The sequence below is a fragment of the Phodopus roborovskii genome, unplaced genomic scaffold (genome assembly GCF_943737965.1).
Source record: "Phodopus roborovskii unplaced genomic scaffold, PHOROB, whole genome shotgun sequence".
NCBI lineage: Eukaryota > Metazoa > Chordata > Mammalia > Rodentia > Cricetidae > Phodopus > Phodopus roborovskii.
This window is the reverse complement of record NW_026126514.1, coordinates 5,697,347-5,705,023: the sequence shown is the minus strand read 5'-3', so window position 1 is coordinate 5,705,023 and position 7,677 is coordinate 5,697,347. Positions and strand designations below refer to the sequence as shown.

The window sequence follows — 7,677 nt, the reverse complement described above, 5'->3', positions numbered from 1 at the left end:
TATGTGTGTGTGTGTGTGTGTGTGTGTGTGTGTGTGTTAGCAGGTACCTCTTCAGTTGCATTATGAATTAAGGTTCCCTCCTTTAAATATTTTGCACTTTCACAAGATGGACACTTCGATGCATGGGGTCTTGTGTGGGTGTCTTGTCTTTAGGGCATCTTTCCTGTTGTCCCAGTGCAGAACAGCCCAGCACGGTCTCTCTCTCTCTCTCTCACACACACACACACACATTTTATTTTCAATTGTGTGTATATTTGTGTGTTTCTGTGTCCATGGAGGCCAAAAGAGGCATCAGATTTGAGTCGGTTGAGTGGGTGGTGAGAAATGAACTTGGGCCCTCTAGAAGAGCAGTAAATACTTACACCACCTTCCCAGCCCCTCGAAGTTTCTGGAGCTGTTAACCACTGTAACAACTAAGCTGCTTTGTCTGTAACTCTAAAATCATTCAATTTCCCGCCACACTTCCACATTTCCCTATCTCTCTGCTCTCTCTTACTGTAGATCTGAGTGGGAGTGACCATGCCATGGCCTGAATGCAATACTGTCTTGAAATTGCCTCTGCCAAACAAAGGAGTCATGCCATTTAAATTCAGTTTCACTCAAGTTCTCGGGACAAGACAAGAATGTAGCCAGATTCATACACACACACACACACACACACACACACACACACACACACACACACGGAACGCTTCACGAATTTGCGTGTCATCCTTGCGCAGGGGCCATGCTAATCTCTGTATTGTTCCAATTTTAGTATATGTGCTGTCGAAGCGAGCACTGTAGGCAGATTCTTTACCAAAACATAACTCGAGTATCCTCTAGTTCAGTTTTACCTCAGAGTCCTTGTTTCCCGTTTGAAAATCCACGGTCTGCTTTTCTCTCAGAATTTCTCCGGAATTCTACCACAACAACTCATTAAGCTCTGTTTATTAAAGCGCAGGGCTTCTCTAGCCCAAAGTTCCAGACTCTTCCACACTCTGCCTGTAAACTAGTTCTAAAGATCTAAGAACGACTTGGTTGGATCTACTACGTCGGCGGCCTTACCTCTCCCTAGTAATTAGGGAAGTAGTTACCTTTCTCATTGCTGTGGTAAAAACGTGGCAAACACAGCTCAAGGAAGGCAGACTTGTTTTAGCTCATAGTTACAGCCCATCAGAGCAGATGAGGAATGGAGGCAGTGCACAAAGCAGCCAGATCCTGGCACTTGAAAATGAAACCCCAGGGCCGTGGGAGCTGGAGACAAGAGGGTCATGCAGTTTGCTGGCTGCCAGCCTTGGTCCAGGTAGCTGGGGTGATGAAAACAGGCCACACACTGACCTCCTCTGGCCCCCATGACCCTTCCCCAGCCACACCAAGACTGGATTAAAAGAACTTGTAATTGCTGGTGGTCAGCTATTAAGTGAAACTTGGATTACTTAACAAATGGTAATAAACAATGCTGACAGTTTGTGACTGTGTGTGTGTGTGTGTGTGTGTGTGCATTCAGATGTTCATATAAATGTGTGAACATACATATGGTGGCCAGAGTAGATAGAGGTCAGGTGTCTTTTCACTGAACACTTTCCTCCATTTATTTTTAGCCTTTGTATCACTATCTCAGTATGTAGCCCTGGATGGCTGGCCTGGCTCTCACTCTGAAGACCAGGTTGTCCTTGAACTCACTCTGTGGATCAGGCTGGCCTTGAACTCATGAAGATCTGCCTGGTTTTGCCTCCCAAGTGCTAGGATTAAAGTCATATGCCACCATACCTTACTTTTTGAGTTAGGGTCTCTCACCAAACCTGGAGGCTTACTGATTTGACTAGACTGACTTGACAAATGAGATTCTGGGAGCTGCTCATCTCCACCTACCCAGATCAGAAACATGTGCTGTTATGCCTAAATTCTCCCTTTCTTTTGTTCATCCTTCCTCCCTCCCTCCCATCCTTTCTTCCTTCCTCCCTCCCTCCCTCTCTTCTCTCTCTCCCTTCCTCTCTCTCTCCCTCTCTCTCTCTCTCTCTCTTTCTCTCTCTCTCTAAGGCTTGCCAGCAAGTGCCTTCACCACTGAGCATCCTACTGGCCCTATTTTTATTTTTTATCTGTTGGCTTTGTGTATATGGTGTATGCATGTGTGGAGGCCAGAGGCTGATGTTGGGTCATCCTCCACGTTATTTCTTGACACTGAGTCTCACACTGAACCGGAAGTTTGAGTTTTAGCTGACTGGCTGGCCAGTGAGCCCTCAGGCTCCATTTGCCTGCCTCCCCATTGCTAGGGTTACAGGTGTGTGCTGACACACTCCTGGCTTCTTACATGGGTGCTGGGGAGCCAAAATCAGACCCTCCTGATCATGCTATAAGCACTTGGCCTGCTGAGCCATCTTCCCAGTCCCCCAAATCTTGTTTGTTTATTTGTTTTTCAAGACAGGGTTTCTCCGTGTAGTCCTGGCTGTCCTAGAACAGGCTCTGTAGACCAAGCTGGCTTCAAACTCAGAGATCTGCTTGCCTCTGCCTCCAGAATGCTGGAATTAAAAGCATACAACACTACTGCCTGACCCCCAAATCTTAAAAGCAAAACAAAACCAAAAAAAGTGAAATTAAAAACATGAAAAGAAAGTCAGGTGGCATTTAATCCCAGCACTCAGGAGGCAGAGGCAGGTGGATCTCTGTGAGTTCGAGGCCAGCCTGGTCTACAGAGCGAGTTCCAGGACAGGCTCCAAAGCTGTAGAGAAACCCTGTCTCAAAAAAACAAAACAAAGCAGTAAGCTGATAAGTGATAAGGCCCAGGACAATCTAAGTTTTGTTCTAGGCGAAGCTGAGAAGCAGTACAGGGTAGGCTGACCTGTTTTGCAAAGGAGCTGTTTACAAAGTTGGAGGAGTGTGAAAGCAACACAGAGGTTGTGCAGGGACATGGTGCTGATCGTAACCGCACTAACATTATGAAATGGAACCCAGAGAAGAGAGAAGCAGTGACCTCTCTCTGGGGTCAGACCCTGGCCTGGGTGACCTTGTGGGGCAGGGGGAGGGGGAACATCAAAGACAATGAATGTCTTCCCTGTCTTCCCTTCCTCTGATCTTTGTCTGAGATGCCCACTGACCAACACCGAAAGCCAGCCAGAAGTCAACAGCACTTAGGCATGCAGCCGGGGGCTCATGACCCCCACACTGCTTTTTTTACCCTACAAGGCTGTCTTGAGGGTTAAACTCAGCAGTCTACACCAACTGAGCAGTCTACACCAACTGCTTGTGCACATGGCGGCGCTACACATAGAAGGATGCCTGTAATGGTGCTGCTGCATGGGACCTAAACACCTTTTACCCAGCATCTGTCAGGGGCAGGGCCAATCAAGCAGGCCCACTAGAGAGGTTGGAGGCGGAAGCCGAGAGTGGCCCAGGTCAGGTGGGCCACTAGAAACAACAGCAGCACCTGTGAACTGAGTGGCTGGTGTGTCAGGGCTGTGTTGGTCCCCAGTACACATGGGGTAGAAGCATCCCTGTCTCACAGGAGGGGACTGATGCTCAGAGACATGACATTCCCTACCTAAGGCTGCCCAGCAAACAGAAACCTGACTCAGCCCTGTAGTCTCGATGCTGTATTCTTTCCTTCTCAAATGTGTTCTTTTTAGACAGTGGAGCCTATGAACAAAACTTACAAATTGTAATGTGAAATATCAGAATTGAGAATGTCCTCTGCTGCCTGACAGTGGTGGCACAAGCCTTTTATCCCAGCACTCTGGAGGCAGAGGCAGGAGGATATGAAGGACAGCTGCAACAGACGGGACCAAGCAGAACCAAGCGGAACCAGGCGGGACAGAAACTTATCTGCAAGGATCTCCGAGTTTGAGGCCAGCATGGTCTACAGAGTGAGTTCCAGACACCTAGAGCTACACAGAGAGACCTTGTCTCGGAAAAAAAAAAAACAAAAACAAAACAAAAACAAAAACAAAAATATTCTGCTTAGCAAACTTCCCCTGTGAGTGTCAGATACCTAACCACCCACAAATTGGGTAGATTCCCACGTAATATATAGGCAGGCATGGCAGCACATACCTTAGGCAGAGGAAAAGATATATATAGGGAGAGTTTATAGGGAAAATTTAGTAAAAGCAGTGTCAAACATAGGTCTAGGAGACACCGGTCAGTAAAATGCTTGTCATGAAAGCATGAGAACCTGAGTTCAATTTCCTGGCACCCACATTAACCATCACACCCTAATCAATGAGCTCAAGATCCCCATGAAAGACCGACCTTGTCTCAAAATTACAGGATAGGCACTGGAGACAAGGCTCAGTGCAGCGCAAATTCTAATTGATTTTAATAATAAAAACCCAGAGTCAGATGTAGGGGTTAAATGCTGAAAGATCTGAGAAGCAGAGCAGCCAGCCACTAGTTCTTATCTCTACCAAATCCTCAGACCAAAGGGGAGATCCTGCCCCTATGAATCCTCAGACTGAATGCCTGACATTCTGTCTCCTCCTGCCTTATATTCCTCTCTCTACCCAGTCATATCTCTCTGTCTCCACCTCCCTAGTGCTGGGATTAAAGGTGAGCAACCACTGCCTGGAGTCTATGGCTAACTAGTGTCTAGCTCTGCACTCTGATCTTCAGGCAAGCTTTATTTGTTAAAACACAAACAAAATGTCACCACAGGTCAGTGATCAATGCCCTTGCTGTTCTTGCAGAGGTCCCAGGCTTGGTTCCCAGCAGCACCACACAGTAGCTCATATACACACATATAGGCAAAACATTCATATGCACAAAAGAAGTTTTTTTTTAAATATGAAAAACAAAACAGGGTGAATAGGTCCTAGGAACAACAGCCAAGGTGTCCTCTGGCTTCCACACACACACACACATAAACACATACACATGGAAATCATATGTGAAATATACACACATGTACACACAATATCAAAATCATTAGCTTAATAATTTTGAAGAGAATTTCAGGAAACTTATAGAAATTTTTATTTATTCATTTATTTGTTTATTTTCGAGACAGTGTCTCTCTGTGTAGCTTCAACTGACCTAGAATTCACTATCTAGGCCAGGCTGGCCTTGAGCTCACAGAGATCTCCCTATCTCTGCCTCCAAAATGCTAGGATTAAAGATATGTATCATCACACCTAGCTTTTTAAATTTTTTTTCTATTTATGCAGAAATAGAATACATTGTGGGCTGCCATGTGGTGCTGGGACTCCAACCTGATCCCCTGCAAGAGCAGCAAGTGCTCTCTGGTGTCAAACTCTTGGGCTCTAGAGATTCTCTGGCCTCAGCTTCCTGGACACTGAGATTACAGGCATGCATGCATCACTATGTTCAGCTACACATACACAGACACACACACATAGAGACACACACACACATACACACAGATACAGACACACAGACACACACGCACAGAGACACACATACACACAGACACACACACAGACATACATACACAGACACAGACACACACACAGACACATACACACACTCAAGCTAGCTGTCTTCCTTCCCTTAAGCACAGCCTGGAGTCATTCTAGGAGTAAAGATGCTCCAGCCATCATCTTCCCACATCTCTTTGGACTCGAAGCCCAGGATGGAAATAAGTGGGTGGAAGCCAGAGGGTGTGCGAGAAATGAAGCTGTACCAGGAGAGGCCTTGGGACATGCATCAGTTACAGAAGTCCTTGAGGGCTTGGGCATTAGGTTCCTCAAAAGCAAAACCACTTGAAGCATGTTGTCTCGGACAGCTGAGGTCCTGTGACCAGCCCCCAATAGCCCAAGAGGCTTCTGTTACCAAAACCCTCAGCCAGAAAACGGCAGCTGCTGGCTGCAAATATGCACGCATCTTCCCACCTCCCCGCTGTGAGAGGCTAAGAAGCAAGGGGCAGAGGGCCTGAGGGTCGAGGGGGACCCAAGGCCTCTGCTAGGACTTATCCCCAAGCTTCAGGCCTCTCTTATTTGCTCTATCCTTCTGTCTCAGCCTTTCCTTTCTTTCCCTGGTGAAGAGAGGTTGGAGGTTTGACTGCCCTAAGAAGCAGCCGACAAACAGTAGAAGGCCTGGGCCTTGGGCAAGCATACACTGTTGCCTCTGTGAAAGCAACAGGGCTAATTATACTCAGCTGGCAGCCTGGTGACGGGAGTTTCCCAGCTCCCCCGCCTCCCCCGCCTCCCGCTTGCCTCTTTTTTGTGTGGTAGACATTGTGGGGAGAGGTGAGGGCAGAAGGGTTGAGAGCAAGTAGAGGGAGTTAGAATCGGCCTTGAAAAGAAGCCAGGCCCAGTCCTTGCCTGGCTCCAACTAAGGATTTGGCCTAAAATCCTAGGAGGAGGAGAATGTCCAGCTCCTTCCAGGACCCACAGTCCACTAAGAGGATCAAATGGCCAAGGGTTCACTTCATAGAGCTTTGAAGCAACAGATACTCTGGTGGAGAATGCTGTCTTCTTCCTCAGCCCAGAGACTTTCCTGGGACCAAGCCTGCTGTGTACAGCCACTAGGTGTGTGTGTGTGTGTGTGTGTGTGTGTGTGTGTGTGTGTGTGTGTGTGTGTTTAACCCACATGGCTGAACAGGGTGGGGTGTGGGTGGAGGGCGATGTTTAAACCAGATGGTGTTGGGCTCTGTCCATCTGAATGACCAGTAGCTTTTCCCAAATCACAGCAAGGCTGTAGGCCAGAACCTGCTGTCGGCCAAGCTGGCTTCAGAAGGACAGCTCTTTGGTGATGAACCTGTTTGGGTGGCTGCTGTTTTGGTGTACTCTTCCCCAGAGGGGCCCAAGCGACACTTTAAGGATTTTGAATTTGACTTGGATCAATCTGTCTCTGTCAGGCTCCTGAGATGAAGTCCCAGCTTGGAAGGCATTGAAGAAAAGCCAGCATCTCCCCTCTTAGGCTGTTTGCATCTGTGTCCTTCCCTGCCTGTGTATCTATCCACCTCCATCGCTGTGGCAAGCCCAACTCCCAGAGCCCGCATAGATTGAATCACACAGAATCGGAATGAAGCGTGAGCCTACGGAAACTGCTGCAAGCCAAGTGTGGTATCTGAATTTGATCTGTAAAGTAGGCTGTGGTGGGTAGCTTACCTATTTAAGGCAGTGATTACATTGTATTGGTAAATGGTCACCTGTGATTTAATTCACTGAGAGCTGGCCCTGGAAGTGGGGTTGCCCCTTTCAGACCCTCCAAAACCCTTTGTTCTGGGACTTGCTGCCCTGATAGCTGTGCCAGGGAAGGACAGAACACAAAGACAGCACAAGTGAAAACAATGTGTCCTTGAGAAGAGTTAGAAGATAAACCATGTCTGGTAGGGGTCACTATGTTTATCCTGTGACATAAAAATGCCTGCAGTGGAGATAAGAAGCCCAGTTGTGCTACGGGAACCTTATCTGGTGAGAAAAAGCTCAAATGGGAATGCCAGCTGATTGCCTCATGCTCCACAGGTGATTTCTGCCGGATGTTTGTGAAGCCCCAATCTGATGACGTCATCTATCTGCTTCTGTGTGTTGTTTCACTCCAGCTGACTGGAGTCCCTACCATCTTCTGCTGGGTGTTAGTAAGCTCCAGTGTGGTGATGTCACCTTTATTGTCTCTCAGTCAGGACTGTGCATTGTGTCTCCAGGACTCTGGGAATCCCTGATTGAATGGTGTTTCTTCTTCCTGCAGTCAGGACTGCGCATTGTGTCTCCAGGACTCTGGGAGTCCCTGATTGAATGGTGT

The 7,677-nt window shown here is 47.6% G+C and overlaps 1 non-coding gene across 1 annotated transcript; it reads right to left on the bottom strand.

The window, feature by feature from the left end:
* Positions 1–677: 677 nt before the first annotated feature.
* Positions 678–781, bottom strand: LOC127230809 (U6 spliceosomal RNA). Its single transcript, XR_007835210.1, has one exon. It is a non-coding gene; the product is annotated as a U6 spliceosomal RNA (small nuclear RNA).
* Between the last annotated feature and the right edge of the window lie 6,896 nt (positions 782–7,677).